General features: G+C 43.6%; 1 protein-coding gene across 8 annotated transcripts in view; it reads right to left on the bottom strand.

The window, feature by feature from the left end:
* LOC126269255 (glutamate-gated chloride channel) overlaps window positions 1-13,016 on the bottom strand; it is a 659,915-nt gene extending 646,899 nt beyond the window's left edge. For 4 of the 8 annotated variants that reach the window (XM_049973980.1, XM_049973984.1, XM_049973986.1 and 1 more), the window contains exon 1: window positions 12,855-12,943. The gene's annotated coding sequence lies outside the window, so the exon portion shown is untranslated. Of the gene's footprint in view, window positions 1-12,741 lie in introns of all 8 variants that reach the window. The other 4 variants (XM_049973978.1, XM_049973982.1, XM_049973983.1 and 1 more) reach the window with 4 other exon arrangements.
* Window positions 13,017-17,367: the final 4,351 nt, after the last annotated feature.

Raw genomic sequence — 17,367 nt, 5'->3', positions numbered from 1 at the left:
TATTTTCATTTGTGATTTGATTTAAAGGTCTACCTTCACGTGGATCGCCTTGAAAAGACGAATGACAGCCTTTGAACTGAAAAGCTCGTATTTAGCTGTTGAAAATCATGGAGCAGACTCCTTATAAGACTTTGTAACGAATTTCCTTGAGCAGTAAACAATCAAAAAGATAGAAGTTAGTTGTTTGAACGAAACGCATATACAGCGCAACTACTTTCAAAATTCAAGCAAATAGATATGTTCCGTAGATCAAGTTGACAGTCGATTTACATTGTTATCCAACATAAACATGCTTGACGACAACTACTTCTTTTATTTCAACACCAGGTCCTTGTCACTCTGAGAAATTTTCTAATTGCCTTCGCATTAGGCACATGTGATATTTGCAGCACATAGTTCACGATGTACGGTATGTAATGCGATGTGCTCTGGCTAAGCAGGTAAAAATTATCACGGACAGGCTATATGTACATATTTCGTTGACTACTGCCATGCGTAAAATAAGCGATGTATCAGTGTTGTGTTGCTGAACGGTGACTCGCCTTCAGGAAAAAAATCCACTAATTATTAAACGGCGCCGTTTGCGAAGTGTTTACATATTTCCGCAATGAAAACATATCTTACGTGATTAATGATACCACTAACTGTTATGAAGACTGCGTAGTTAGATGTGTCATTGATGTGATCGGCGGTGAAGCAATGAAAAAAAGGATGCGCATCTGCTATAAGTGCCAAACTACTGTGGATGGAGTGACCCTTCTCCATGAGACACATTTTACGTCTCATATGGTGTATGCACTGTACAGCCATACAACAAACATTTTTGGAACAACAGAAGCCTGTGATCGCAGCAGTACAGTGTAAAAAACGTATTAGTGGTATTGTGTTGAACCTCAGCGCTTGTGGAATGCACTTTTGACCAATTTGGTTTGAAATCATTCCTCGAAAATTACTTTCACACTTTACTTTCAAGCCAAAAAATAACACGGCTGTAACCACCATGAAATGACTGTATGAGCACCATTAATCCTCTGAAGTTCTCCCCTCGTCCTTAAATTTCCCATATTAACCTGGTTAAGTATCTGTGGGGGTACCTGGATGGTCGTGCTAGCCGTTTGAATACCGCACGACGCATCCCTCAGCAATGTGAGAGACACACCAGATAGTTTTCGTCGAAATATCCACGGAGGCAGTACAGCCCGTGATTAAGGTACATCAAACCCGTATAGCTGCTGCGTGTACTGCACGTTACTCCGGTTATCGGCACGTGGTAACAACAGTTTGACCCATCAGTTTACAGTATGCGCTTTAATTACTCGACCCCTTTTTGAACAATCATAGTGAGCGTTTAACATTCGTTAAATAACTACGGCATTTCTGACATAATGATAATACCACAAATAACCCAGAAAAAGAGTTAAGAAAAGTAACTCTTAAAAATAAACAACAAATTGTGGAATAATAGTGAATGCTAAAAGGAAACGAAAATATTCAAGTAAATTAAACAAAAAGAGCAGTTGGAATTCAGTGTCTTCGTTTTCCACCTCCACTACGCCTTAGGGGATAATTTGGTGCAGAAGTTGCAAACATTTTTGCGTTTTTTTGGTTTGTTATTGTTATACCATGTCGCTTTGCACCAAAAACGCGCGCTGATAACACTACATTTCTACAGCGTTAAATAGCTTCAACGTAATATTAACTGTAGTTTATTACATTATTAATTTATATTCCTCATCTACTGCTGGCCTGCTCTGCAGTAGGGGAACTTCCGCTCCCTCAGCATGGAAGCTCTACACCAAGTTACCTCTACTGCACCATTTTTTCTCCATTACCTACACAAATAACCAACAATTAATTTAAATTTACCACATAACAGTATAGAAGTAACACAGCTTGCGGTCGTAATCCAGCGCAGGTCAGTGTCTGTGGGAACTAACACGTTTGCTGCCAGATCATACCGGCAGTCCAGTGAAGCGCGTCACTGGCGGCTACAGGCTACTGGTTGGCGGTCCTGCCATTCCTGCTCCTCTGCCGATCAATACTGTATGAGATGCAGCCACTGTGCAAGCTCTTTGAGGTACCATTGGTTGTACGTAACGCCCTTGTCCTGAGAAGTCATCCTAAGCGTTCACCGATGTTGACGCTATCCAAGGACTATTTAGTCCATTTGTTTTTATCTCTATCTATTTCACTTATTCTTTTATTTGGCAGTGTTTGCCTTGGTACAGAAGCAACTCCGGAGTAATAACAGTTGAAGACTCAGTTCCAAAAGTCTCGTCATTCCGAACTGTGAGAGCTAGTAAAAGCTCTGCTCGCTCCATTTTGGATACGATTGTGCTTGACCAAGTAGTAAGCAGAATCTAGTAATCAACAAGTTTAATATTAGTGTTATCAGTTCACAAGAAGAACTGTGGAGTTGAACATGATCACTCTGATTCCTCAGCGACCTCGGTGTGACAAGAAAGGAAAGAATATTAGGGTTTAATGTCCCGTCAAGAAGGATCACAAATTCTGTTTGGAGAAAGGTTGGGAAGGAAGTCAGCCGCGCTCTTCAAAGGAACAATCCGGGCACTTGCCTTATGGGACACCTAAACCTGGATGGCCGCCGTCCGCCAGAATGGGAGTGCACTGAGTGTCTCGCACAAGCTAATAGTCTAATGGTGGGCCTCAAGGTTGGTTGACGAGACTGCAGCCGCATTGCAAAACATTGATGAATTACATCGTGGATGGGAAGAGTTCTGATCTCTGCTTTCTTATTCGTAACCAAAAGAGAGCTTCCTATCTCTAATAAGAGGTGATGTGATATTGCTCAGAAGGAAAACTCCCCATCGCACCCCCTTTCAGATTTATTGGTAAGAGGGCTCAGTGGACAGCACCCCAAAAACTGAACAGAATGGTCCAAGGACAAGAAGTAAAATATAGAACAGCGTAAAAGATCAACAGCGTCGTGGTTAAGTGGTCACAGCGTCGACAAGCGGGCGATCCGTCTTCAAACCTCCCTCCTTCACTGTATTCTAATTTGTGTCGTGGTGTAACGTCCGTTTGCAACAGTGAGGTGTAAGGTAGGAACCTATAAGGACAGTTGTTTCTGCACTACTACTCTATTAGCAGTCGAATGGGAACCGTAAACATATGATGACAGAGCGATAAGTCAACCGAATCCTCCATCAGAAAACATGTGTGGTGTACCGTAGGTACAGTATGTGTGTCATATGATAGAAATCTCTAATCGACGCACGTAATTTGTACGTCTGGTAAGTGAGTGAGATATGTTTCCTTGCCCAATTTAGGTGTTCGTCTGAATGTGAATGTGATCACTCCCAAGGAAATAATGAACACATAACAGTTTGTCACATAAGTTGCAACAAATGAACGCAACAGTATCACAATCACGCAGTTTCGCTGTTCTCTATTAAAACAGGTTTTTAACGTTTTTGAAGTTGCGCTCCGTTTTGGAAGTCTGGACTCTTGAATTGCTTTGTTGTAACATAGTTCACACCCGTTTATTTGTTGTTTTCTTTTCCGTGAGAGGTCTATGTGGTACCTCGGCTGCTCTCACTGTTCATCACATTTACTTGCGACGGAAACGTATTCTTACCAAATGACCAATGTATAGTATGAAAACTGCCAAGACTACAGAAAGAGAATAAATATTTCAATGATCGGACGGACAGTTGACAATGTTGTGGGAAAGAAAAAAAAAAAAAAAAAAGCAGGCGCGATGGAGTTTTGAACATCGCTCGTCCAGTTTCCAGTCCAGCGCCATAAGCATTTAACCACGACGCCGCGGCACATTTCAGTACACCTTCTTCCTGTTTTCATGCTTGATCTGTGTTCAGTTTTTGACGGACTCTCCACTGGTCCATCTTACCACTAAATCAGATGGGGGTGCGACAGGGAGTTTCCCTTATTACAACAGCTGTAAGTAGAAGTACGTCAGATATTACGCTAATGACTTGCCGCAACTGAATAAACGCTACTTAGGTGTGAAACTGTTGGGCCATGTGCCTGAACAGTACTCATTTGATGAATAACCCAATGGTAGTGCTGTCATTGACATTTATAAAGCGGTTCTTCCTTTTTTTCCGCGAAGGCTCATTATGAGCCACAATTGTTCAAATGTCTACAACAGTTAGGAGTAATAATGAGAACAGAAAGACGCAAGAGTGTCAAGAGTGTTAGAGCGAACCATCACGTCGATATCTAAGTTATAAGAGGCCGAGCAATAGTCCACATTGGCCACTACGAGATAGGAAATCAACTGCGACGTCATTGAGGAAACCATCATGTATTTTACCCGCAATAATTTAGGGAAGCTGTGGTAAAAAAAGGAAAGGAATTCCTGTACTCCAGAATACAATCCTAAAGTCTTAACCACCGCGCTCTTTGCACGAACGGGTGCAGTACTTTACATGGCTGTTAAGAGAGACGTCCGTCCACACCCCTTAAATGGACTGACCAACGCGTCGAAGAATCTGAGAATACAGACATGACCAATAGCAATCTACCTCGACAAGGGCTGTCTACTTACATTCTTACCCACTTACAGTAGATCAGAGAAGCAGGAAGCAGTAATTTTGTAATCTACTTTATTTCTAATCCGCAGCTACTGATGTTAGATGGCATTTCCCTGCCTTTTCGGGAGATTACATATTTTCCCCGATGGTTTCTGTAGATTACTGTAATACTCCGGACTTGCTCTACTCGATAATGTGACCCAACCAATAAGCGAGCAGCACTATCACACCGAACATAAAGTGGTATGGTGTGTTACTTGTACTCAAAAAAAGTAGGATTCGAGTTTAGGTATGTTTAATAATGTAAATCTGTTTGAACGTTCTTGCCCCACCGTCTTTGTTGTAGAAAACGTCCTAAAGCTTTCTTCTTATTAGATGTCAAAATTAGGGCGAAGTATTTGTGAGCTTCTGTGTTATGGACTGACACGTATCAAGCTGGAAAAAGCACTTTTCATGAAGATAGACCCCAGTCTTTAAATATTCCTAATTTATTCACAGGTGTAATAGGGAATCATTGTCTATTTTTGTGAAAAGGTGTATTTATACAATGTTTTGACACGTCGCTGTTACGTTATTACGTAACTTCACAGTTATCAGCTTTAGAGGTTGTTGTTGTTGGCCGCCGGAATGGCCGAGCGGTTCTAGGCGCTACAGTCTGGAACTGCGCGACCGCTACGGTCGCAGGTTCGAATCCTGCCTCGGGCATGGATGTGTCCTTAGGTTAGTTAGGTTTACGTAGTTCTAAGTACTAGGGGACTGATGACCTCAGAAGTTAAGCCCCATAGTGCTCAGAGCCATTTGAACCATTTGTTGTTGTTGTTACGTCTTTAGTCCGGAGACTGATTAGAAGAAGCTCTCGACGCAAGTATATCCTGTGCAAGTCATCTATGCATAACTACTGAAACGTACATCCGTTTTCCTCTGCTTAAATGTTTTGGAACTTTGATCTCCCCCTACAAGTTTTACCACGTGCACTTCCCTCTGTTACCAAACATCTTATTCCTTGATGCCTCAGGATTTGTCCTATTAGCCATTCTCTTCTTTTAGTCAGGTGTATGGCACAAATTTCTATTTTATCCACTCTTTTCGGTACGCTCTTACTAGGTATTCGAACTAACAATACAATCTTCGGCATTCTTCTTAGCACCACGTTTCGAAAGCAACTCTTTTTCTCTTGTCTGAACTGTTTGTCATCCAGATTTCAGTTCCATACAAGGCTACATCTCAGACAAATACCTTCAGGAAAGAGTTCAAAACATTTAAATTTGCATACGATATTAAAAATTTCTCTTTCACAGAGAATATTTTCTTGTCATTGCCAGTCTGCATTTTACATACGCTCTGGTTAGACCATTATTCGTCATTTTGTCCCTCAGACTTATCTATCACTACAGAGTACTCTGTAGTGATTCTCCAACAGAAAGAGGTTCCTACTCTGTGGTCTGAAGATGACCACAGTAGTGGTCGAAACCGGTCACTTTGAAAAATAAATCGTGATCAAGACTGTTTTAATAGTAAATATTTGTAACACATTGATCACTGCCACCCCCATAATGTATTAAAAAGTAATATATTTTATTAGTTTCACATTCTATTTGTTTCCCTAGAGTGTTCGGCTCACTGGCGCAGTCGATATAGCAAAAAATGTCTTACAAACTTAGAAAACATCCTTTCGTATGTGATACTTTTCTGTAAATTCGGTTGGAGAAATCTGGATGATTTGAAGAGAAGTAGAATTTTTGCGTAGTCAGATTATATGCCTCATAGAAAATTTACAACTTTGAATGGTACTAAAATCAGCACTTTAGGGTTTATCTGTTTATATCGCTGACTGATTATCCGATGCGCCATACGGTTCGAACCATTTTGCCTACTGTTAATATCATAATTACTAAAACCGATGTTAAGTTGTTGCTGCTGTGATGTTACTGTTGTATTATGTTGTAAGTCACTGTCAGCATCTCCTGTTGGATAAACCAGCCCTGCACGCTCTACGACGTGTTGACACGTCAGTGCTAGTCCTACACTACGGCGAGACTTTTTCCTCAAAAAAACGACAGTGCTGTTTCTCCCAAAACAAGAAGAAATAAGTCATCTATATACACAAGACGAGCAAATTCGCTACGCTTTCACCGGCTGGCCGACAGCCAACTACTTGAAAGGTTCATTACGCTCACTCACCTAGGGATACAAGCACAAGTGTGGAGAATAACAAAGAAAACTAGTACGGAAACTTGCTACAGTGCCTAAGTCCCATGCCTATAGTTCAAGTCTACATGCCATGAACAGGCCAAACAGTACTCTTCACGTTGACCAGTAGTCTTATCGAAATAATGAAGGATGATATTTAACAACCCACTAATATCGACGTTATTAGCTTGGAATGGAGAAAAGCATTTGTCGTGGCCTTCTTGAAAGATACATCCCACAATTTTACTTCTCCTGTTAGAGGACATTGTTGAAAATATAAATTAGGAAACCTGCTTTTTTTTAGAGGCTCAGATGTCTAAGACGTCTAGGCCTCTGACAACTCGATACTCAGGTTTAAGTAAGAGCGATCCTCTACTAGGGCTGTCAGTGAGGAAAATGAGAGATACCCGTAATCAGAGGATGGGGATGAGGAACAAGATTAGGCTTCACTGTCGAGGGATTAGTAAATCGATTTGGCATGAAATATCAAAAATACTTCGTAAAATACTTTTACTCGTGAAGGCACACACGTTGGCACTAGTTCCTATCTATTGCCGATTGTAAACTGTTACGGCAAGCAGTCACTACGGAGTGGATTGTTGTAACATAGCCTTTATTTGACATAAATAACGAAAAAAAAGCATCAGGACGTGACTTGAATTCGGTAATGTGGTACACTGCGTGCCAGCATAAAAAAGCGACTTTTAAAGGATACAAGAACGACTGGAGCCATTCGCAGTACACTCACAAACTCCAACGCTGAAATCTGCCGCCTCTATACTCAGTATGGTATTAACATATACCGCTAGTCCCAAATCTTTAGTGTCAAAACTATAAAAATTATAGAGTATCCTAAACCGAGTATTAATCGTCGGAAATGAATATTTGGTTTTATATAAACATAAACAAGATAAACCATATTGCCGTTGTTCAAAAGTATCGACCGCTAGTCTCATTGGATGGATTAGAACGGCACATACACTACTGGCCATTAAAACTGCTACAAGAAGAAAAAAATGCAGATGATACACGGGTATTCATTGGACAAATATATTACACTAGAACTGACATGTGATTACATTTTCACGCACATTGGGTGCATAGATTCTGAGAAGTCAGTACCCAGAACAACCACCTCTTGCCGTAATAACGGCCTTGATGCGCCTGGGCATTGATTCAAACAGAGCTTGGATGGCCTTTACAGGTACAGCTGCCCATTCAGCTTCAACACGATACCAGAGTTCATCAATAGTAGTGACTGGAGTATTCTGACGAGCCACTTGCTCGGCCACCATTCACCAGGCGTTTTCAGTTGGTGAGAGATCTGGAGAATGTGCTGGCAAGGGCAGCAATCGAACATTTTCTGTATTGAGAAAGGCCCGTACAGGACCTGCAGGTCGTGCATTATCCTGCTGAAATTTAGGGTGTCGCAGGGATCGAATGAAGGGTAGAGTCACGGGTCGTAACACATCTGAAATGTAACGTCCACTGTTCAAAGTGCCGTCAATGCAAACAAGAGGTGACCGAGACGTGTAACCAATGGCACCCCATACCATCACGCCGGGTGATACGCCAGTATGGCGATGACGAATACACGCTTACAATGTGCGTTCACCGCGATGTCGCCAAACACGGATGCGACCATCATGATGCTGTAAACAGAACCTGGATTCATCCGAAAAATGTCGTTTTGCCATTCGTGCACCCATGTTCGTCGTTGAGCACACCATCGCAGGCGCTGCTGTCTGTGATGCAGCGTCTAGGGTAGCCGCAGCCATGGTCTCCGAGCTGATAGTCCATACTGCTGTAAACGTCGTCCAGCTGTTCGTGCAGATGGTTGTTGTCTTGCAAACGCCCCCATCTGTTGACTCAGGGATCGAGACGTGGCTGCACGATCGGTTACAGCCATGCGGATAAGATGCCTGTCATCTCAAATGCTAGTGATACGAGACCGTTGTGATCCAGCACGGCGTTCCGTATTACGCTCCTGAACACACCGATTCCATATTCTGCTAACAGTCATTGGATCTCGACCAACGCGAGCAGCAATGTCGCAATACAATAAACCGCAATCGCGATAGGCTACAATCCGACCTTTATCAAAGTCGGAAACGCGATGGTACGCATTTCTCCTCCTTGCACGAGGCATCACAACAACGTTTCACCAGGCAACGCCGGTCAACTGTTGTTTATGTATGAGAAATCGGTTGGAAACTTTCCTCATATCAGCACGTTGTAGATGTCTCCACCAGCGACAACCTTGTGTGAATGCTCTGAAAAGCACAGCATCTTCTTCCTGTCGGTTAAATTTCGCGTCTGTAGCACGTAATCTTCGTGGTGTAGCAATTTTAATGGCCAGTAGTGTAGAATGTTGATATTTTCTCTCTCTCTCTCTCTCTCAAATATTCTCATTGTCTGGTCTACAATGAAACAGTTAGCTAAGACTCTACCAGTGTGTTGTCCTTCAATTTCTAAAGGGGTTTCAACCATAAAGTGACATTATGTTACGCCATAGAAAGCCACAGGTAGCGCGGCCACATTACAATTTTGTATTGTTTTCCAAACTAATGAAACCAACAATGATACAGAAACGTACGTAGTTTAGAAACACATGCCTCACGTATACGGCTAATTTTTTAAAACCTCACACCACCCGAAATATTCATTTCAGAACACTGGGTCCTGGTCTCAAAATACTCTGTTTATGATCGTTTGTCGTGTGTATAATTTTGAACCTAAAGGTTTGAGACACACTATACGCATATCTTGAAGACAATAACACCACACCGATTTCACACTGTCCTAGGTTATTCTCGGTGGAGATACAGTTATTTAATGCAGTGAAAAAGCTTAGTGTATATTGTTGTTTCCTAGTTTTTTATTTGCCTGACTTATCACTGTCCTTTTTTACACAGACCTAGTTCTTTAACATAGTAAACCGTGAGAAACTTGCTTAGGAACGAAGAGGTGTTACCATTGTATTAACGCATTACTTGTATTTGAGGGCTCGGTGATGCGACGCACAGAAAAACGCGAAATAACACCACGGTGTTTGCAGTTATCGCTCTTCATCCCTTACGTGTTCTTTTCCTTAACTTTAAGTTGCATTGAATGTTTCTATCGCCGCTCAGGATGAGGTAAGGAAGAATGAATCCTGTGTGATGTTATTTACATAAATGGTGGAAAAATGATGTATTGTCATGTTTTGAGACGCGGAGTTTCACATACGCATTACGGATATATTTAAAAACTGTCCCAATCAAAGAATCTTATAATTCAAGAAAGTGACTTCAGTTTCTGAATCAAACAATCTGATTAAGCATCTAAACACACTGACGGATCTCGTGAGATATGCTCTGAGATGGCCTCCTAATCAATACAGCAGTGACAACCCCTTCCCCCCCCCCCCCCCCTCACACTCCTTGTGCCTTCAGAGCCCACCTGGCACAATCTAAACCTCTAACGATAGTAAGCAACGTCTCGCTATTCGAAAGCCTCAATTATGTTTAGATACTCAATACGCAAAAAAGTTTTCGAGACCAAACAAAACTGACGATACGATCTCTGCGACCGACTGTCACGTTCAGTACTATTTTGAAATAGTTAATAGTGTACTTAAGTCAGAAAAAAAGAAACTCTTGTTTAAGTGATTAACTCGTGGGGAAACTACAAGCGAATTTCTTGGTAATAGTTGTGGCTAGTTATTTAATGCTAGGGGAATCGGATTACTGACCGAGGCGGCAGCCAGGAAGGGTGTTATCACATACTCAAAACCCTGTATGATTCTGATACTCAGTTACAATCGTCAGCGCAGCGTGTCCTAAGCACAGTCCGCATTATGCTGCGTCGTCACCGCGCAATTTGCTGCATCAGCCGCAACATCCGATTCCAAGCCTTCTGCCCTTGCATTTCATTTCATTTTCGTTTACATTCTTTGACGAAATTCCATACTGCGACACCAAAATTTTGTGTTTAAACGTGCTGTGATATTTCCAAAGAGGCTGTCGCAACATTCTGCTACCGCAGAAATATGGTGGATCTGCAATGTGTGAAAGAGGCCGGTGTGGTTACTCTGTTCCGCCCACAGGTACAGTGTGCACGCTGTCACAGAAAGTATTACGGCATCAGTCGAGTTCCACGTGGGTAGACGTCCGCTGTGATAGCCGGAAGTAGAAGGCAGCCGCTTGCTTAGGCCTAACTGTCCATATAAGTGGCCACAGCTAATTACTCCCTCCTTCGTACTGAATTTACCGGACCAACGCTTTGGCGTCATTTTCATACACTACGTGTTCAACGCCGCAACAACAAATCGCCAGCAGTCGAACTCTTCGAGCATAAGATTTCGATGGAGAACGATGTGCTCTGAAGAACGCTGAGGTGTGGACAAAAGACAGCTTTCACTGGGCGGCAAGCCAACGACACGAGCGAAAATAGACAACAGAGGCATGTTGTTCCCTTAACTAGACCACGTACGTTACCAGATTTGCTGCGTCTAAACTGAATCGTCAGCTTCTCAGGCACAAAAATGCGTTCTCAATGCGAGCCAAAGAAAAAAATAGTCTGTTTCAAATGTTGTTAAGCTTTTTCTACGTCCATGCAAGTTACACGTATGTCGTACACGTCACCTCATATCTAAAAGATAAAAATTCCTTTGTTATCAAGCACTAGTGAGTGCTGACGCAACACACGTTTCGAAGCACCAAAATACAGGTCTATATGTGATCAAAAGACTGATTTCACATGTATAATTAAAGTCGCGATGCCAAGTTAAGATCCGCTGGTTGTGGAACTACTATTTTCTACCACTGATCCTAATAAACGATATAAAGTTTTACGTTTTAGTTGTCATACATATCTTTGAGTGTTACACAAATATTATACACGAACATAAATTAAAATGTCTCATTACATTGGTATATACAGTGGATGTACATACTTTTGCAACTTTATTCATACGCAGATGTAAGTACCTTGAGATATGACAGATATGTGTCTTCACTTGTAGAAGAAAATGTACGGGATTTCAATTTTATGTAGTAGTTACCATCACGTGAAAATAGAATTTTAGTGTACGGTAAGTCCATGTATACTTCCCAAGCCACTAGCCATAGTTGAGAGCACATCTCAACAAAGTTGTCCCCTCTCCGTACTAACCCATTTACTAATAATGCTTCCTCATCTGAGTAACTCCAGGTGTACTTCCCAGGCCACTAGCCATAGTTGACAGAACATCTCAACAATGTTGTCCCCTCTCCATAGTTACCCATTTACGAAAAATGCACCCTCATCTGAACCATCTTATTTTCATCTCTCCTACGAAAGATATTCGACGGAGGCACCAGAACTATGGCATAGTCTACCTCGAAGAGAAATTCTGTAAATTTTACGGAAAAGCGCTTCACGTGATCATCGCCCTTCCTTCGAAAAATTCCTATTCCGGTTCCCTAAGCAATTTTGTTACTCTTCCACGTAGGCTCTACCGAATTCTTAAGCGAGTCCGAATTATTTCGATGTCTACCGTCAGGTTTGCTTGATAAGATCACCAAATGTTAGAGCGATACTCTAGAGTAGGTCGCACTAGTATCTCGTCTTAGTGTCCGTAACAGACGCGAAGCACTTTTCCGGAACCATCCCGACGAATTTAAGGTCTGCATTCGTATCTCCTCCTAATGATGTGGCCATTGGAACATGTCGAAATCTTTCTGCTGCTTGAGGGTAGGAACATTATTAGGGCGTAAGGTATAATAAATTTCGCGTACGAGGAAAAATATGTCTCTCCGTTGTAGGTCTGTGAGAATATATTCTAAAAAAAAAAACCTTGGATGAATCATTCGAGGCGTAATTGGAGAGAATAGATTAATCGACCATCGCCCGGAGGCTCAGAGATACGGTAGATGACAGAAAGATTTTGGCAGGCTGGAAAGCAGCGCGGCCCCACCCATAGACACCGCGTACCTAGTGCGCGCGCGTAGCCACGCACCCGCACGCGCATAAACACACACACACATGCACGCATACATAGACAAACACGCACGGAGTGGCGAGGATGCGGTCCACGGTGCGGGCTGGGGCGCGCGTGCGTGGCAGCGGCGGCTGCGCCGGCCGGCGGCGGCGGCGGCGGCGGCGGCGGCGGCAGCGGCGGCCTACCTGCGGTGCGGCGTGGCGAGGCGTGCGGCCCGTGCGGCGGTAGTCGCGCCACTGCTCCTGCCCGCTGCCGGCTGCCGGGCCGCGCCTCGCCGCTCGCGCTGCGCCCGCGCCTATCGATCGCTCGCCTCGCAGCCTCCGCTCCTCTCCGTCGCCATGGCAGCTGCAGCGCCGCTGCGCGCGGATACCTGGCCGTCCCCGCCCACGCCCTGCGCCCGCCGTACAGGTGTACCGCGCCGCCGACACTTGTTCACACGCCGATACACGCGCAAAGGCGGCTGCCCGCCTCCTACCCCTGGGGCCGTCTGCATTGCACTTCTGCAGATATCTCCAACTTTTCAAAGACAGATTCTTCCCCTGCAGGTGTCCCTATCTCACGAACGTGATCGCTGAAGGTTACCTACAGTGCTCAGTTCTCGGTCTTATGTTCTGCGACATAAACCTCTCCCTCCGAGATCCACCTGCGATGCATTTCTGCAGCTACCTCCCAGTTTTCAAAACAAGGGTAGGTGTCATCTGACTTCACGCATCGCCAAAGGTTACCCATACGGTGTTTTCCTTGGTAGAATGTTCTGTGACATACGGAGATGTTTCGACAACTCCAGTGGGCACCCCTGGGGGAAGGCGACATTCTTTTCGAGGAGCACTATTGAGAAAATTCAGAGAACCCGTATTTTAAGCTGACTATAGAACTATTCTACCGTCGACAACATACATTTCACGTAAGGACCACAGAGGTAGGTGAAATTTGGGCTCATACGGAAGTACAGGGTGATTCAAAAAGAATACCACAACTTAAGGAATTTAAAACTCTGCAACGACAAAAGGCAGCACTATCTGTCGGCGAATTAAGGGAGCTTTAAAGTTTCATTTAGTTGTACATTTGTTCGCTTGAGGCGCTGTTGACTAGGCGTCAGCGTCAGTTGATGCTAAGATGGCGACCGCTCAACAGAAAGCTTTTTGTGTTATTGAGTAAGGCAGAAGTGAATCGACGACAGTTGTTCAGCGTGCATTTCGAACGAAGTATGGTGTTAATCCTCCTGATAGGTGGCGTATTAAACGTTGGTATAAACAGTTTACAGAGAATGGGTGTTTGTGCAAAGGGAAAAGTTCTGGACGGCCGAGAACGAGTGATGAAAATGTAGCACGCATCCAGCAAGCATTTGTTCGCAGCCCAGGAAAATCGACTCGCAGAGCTAGCAGAGAGCTGCAAATTCCACAATCAACTGTATGGAGAGTCCTACGAAAAAGGTTAGTTATGAAACCTTATCGTCTGAAATTGGTTCAAGCACTGTCTGCAGCTGATAAGATTAAAAGAATCGATTCCTGTGATTTTATCCTTGCTCAAATGGAAACAGATGAATCTTTCGTTTCAAAGATTGTGTTTAGTGATGAAGCAACTTTCCACACTAACAGGAAAGTCAACCGTCACAATGTCTGTATATGGGGCACTGAGAATCCGCGGGAAACAACTCAGTATGAACGTGACTCGCCTAAGGTGAACGTTTTCTGTGCCATTTCAGCCAATAAAGTTTTTGGTCCCTTTTTCTTCGAAGGTGCTACTGTAACCGGACTACAGTATCTGGAGATGTTAGAGAATTGGCTGTTCCCTCAGCTCGAACAAGAAGCACAACAATTCATATTTCAGCAGGATGGGGCGCCACCACATTGGCACTTATCTGTCCGTAACTACCTGAACGTCAACTACCCGAGGCGATGGATCGGCCGCCAGGCAGCCCGTGACAGAGCACTTCATCACTGGCCTCCAAGAAGTCCTGATCTTACCCCCTGCGATTTTTTCTTATGGGGGTATGTTAAGGGTATGGTGTTTCGGTCACCTCTCCCAGCCACCATTGATGATTTGAAACGAGAAGTAACAGCAGCTATCCAAACTGTTACGCCTGATATGATACAGAGAGTGTGGAACGAGTTGGAGTATCGGGTTGATATTGCTCGAGTGTCTGGAGGGGGCCATATTGAACATCTCTGAACTTGTTTTTGAGTGAAAAATACTCTTTGTAATGATGTATAACAGAAGGTTATATTATGTTTCTTTCATTAAATACACATCTTTAAAGTTGTGGTATTCTTTTTGAATCACCCTGTATATAGCTAGTCGTATTTGTGAGTAGGACAGGACGGGACATGACTTGTAGCAGTACAGGGTATCAGCCCTAGGTGGCTTGCGGAGTAAGTATGTACATGTAGAAGGAAGTATGCCACCTGTCATTTTACATTACTGGCCATTAATATTGCTACACCACGAAGATGACGTGCTACAGGCGCGAAATTTGACAGGAAGAAGATGTTGTGATATGCAAATTATTAGCTTCTCAGATGATTCACACAAGATTAGCACCGGTGGCGACACCTACAACGTGCTGACATGAGGAAAGTTTCCCACCGATTTCTCATACACAAACAGCAGTTGACCGGCGTTGGCTGGTGAAACGTTGTTATGATGCCTCGTGTAAGGAGGAGAAATGCGTACCATCACGTTTCCGACTTCGATAAAGGTCGGATTGTAGCCTATTGCGATTGCGGTTTATCGTATCGTGACACTGCTGCTCGCGTTGGTCGAGATCCAATAACTATGAATATGGAATCGGTGGGTTCAGGAGCGTAATACGGAACGCCGTACTGGATCCCAACTGCCTCGTATCACTAGCAGTCGAGATGACAGGCATGGCTGTAACGGATCGTGCAGCCACGTCTCGTTCCCTGAGTCAACAGAGGGGGACGTTTGCAAGACAACAACCATCTTCACGAACAGTTCGACGACGTTTGCAGTATCATGGACTACAGCTCGGAGACCATGGCTGCGGTTACCCTTGACGCTGCATCACAGACAGGAGCGCCTGCGATGGTGTACTCAACGACTACCCTGGGTGCATGAATGGTAAAACGTCATTTTTCCGGGTAAATCCAGGTTCTGTTTACAGCATCATGATGGTCCGATCCGTGTTTGCCGACATCTCGGTGAACGCACATTGGAAGAGTGTATTCATCATCGCCATACTGGCGTATCACCTGGCGTGTTGATATTGAGTGCCATTGCTTACACGTCACTGTCACCTCTTGTTCACGTTGACGGCACTCTGAACAGTGGACTCTACATTTCAGATGTGTTACGACCCGTGGCTCTACTCTTCATTCGATCCCTGCGAAACCCTACATTTCAGCAGGATAATGTACGACCGCATGTTGCAGGTCCTGTACGGGCCGTTCTGGATTGAGAAAATGTTCCGCTGCTGCCTTGGCCAGCACATTCTCCAGATCTCTCACCAATTGAAAACGTCTGGTCAAAGGTGGCCGAGAAACTGGCTCGTCACAATACGCCAGTCACTACTCTTGATGAACTGTGGTATCGTGTTGAAGCTGCATGGGCAGCTGTACCTGTACACGCCATCCAAGATCTGTTTCTCTCATTGCCGAGGCGTATCAAGGCCGTTATTACGGCCAGAGGTGGTTCTTCTGGGTACTGATTTCTCTCGATCTATGCATCCAAATTGCGTGAAAATGTAATCACATGTCAGTTCTAGTATAATATATTTGTCCAATGAATGCCCGTCTATCATCTGCACTTCTTCTTGGTGTAGGAATTTTAATGGCCAGTAGTGTAAACGTCCTCAATCTTACGTTCTGCGACATAAACATCTTTCTGAAACCGTTTCAAAGAAAGGACACGTGTCATCTGACGTACGCAGTCATCAAAGGTTATCCACACGAACTAGTTCTTGGTACAATGTTCTGCATCATAAATATCCTCTCCATGGAACTGTCTGCGATGCATTTCAGCAGATACCTACCAGTTTCCAAAGAAAGAGCAGGCAGGTATCATCGCCAAATGTTACCGACAGTGCCTAGTTCTTGGTCCATTGTTCTGCAACATAAACTTCCTCTCCCAGCAGCCCTCTACGATGTATTTTTGGACATACCTCCCATTTTTCAAAAAAAGATTCTTCTGCGGAGGTGTCCTCATTCCACGGACTGAGTCATCAAGGATTACCCACAATGCCTAGCTCTTGGTCTAATGTCCTACGAGATAATGTCCTGCCCGTGGAGTATTTTTGAGGATACCTTCCAATTTTCAAAGAAAGAATCCTCCGCGCAGGTGTCCTCACCCAACGAAACCAATCGCCGAACGTTACCAACATTGCTTTGTTCTTGGTCAAATGTTCTACGGTATTTACTTATTTAGCCGCCTCCATCTAACGAGCATTTAGCGAGCCAAAAAGTAAACAATAATTATGCACCACAAAACATAAACAGATATAATATGAGAGCACTTGGATACAATCTTTAGAAAGGTCTTTTTTAAGCCTGCTGTTAATTGACACGCTTGTAAAGTATTGAATAATAGATTTCGTTAATGTCAAGGAAAAGACAGAGAAATAATACAAAAATGTCAATGAAACTGTTGTCGCAGAAATCTAAATACAGGGTGGTCCATTGATAGTCACCGGGCCAAATATCTCTCGAAATAAGCATCAAACGAAAAAACTACAAAGAACGA

This window comes from Schistocerca gregaria, chromosome 1, assembly GCF_023897955.1.
Source record: "Schistocerca gregaria isolate iqSchGreg1 chromosome 1, iqSchGreg1.2, whole genome shotgun sequence".
Lineage (NCBI taxonomy): Eukaryota > Metazoa > Arthropoda > Insecta > Orthoptera > Acrididae > Schistocerca > Schistocerca gregaria.
This window is presented reverse-complemented; position numbering and strand designations above follow the sequence as displayed.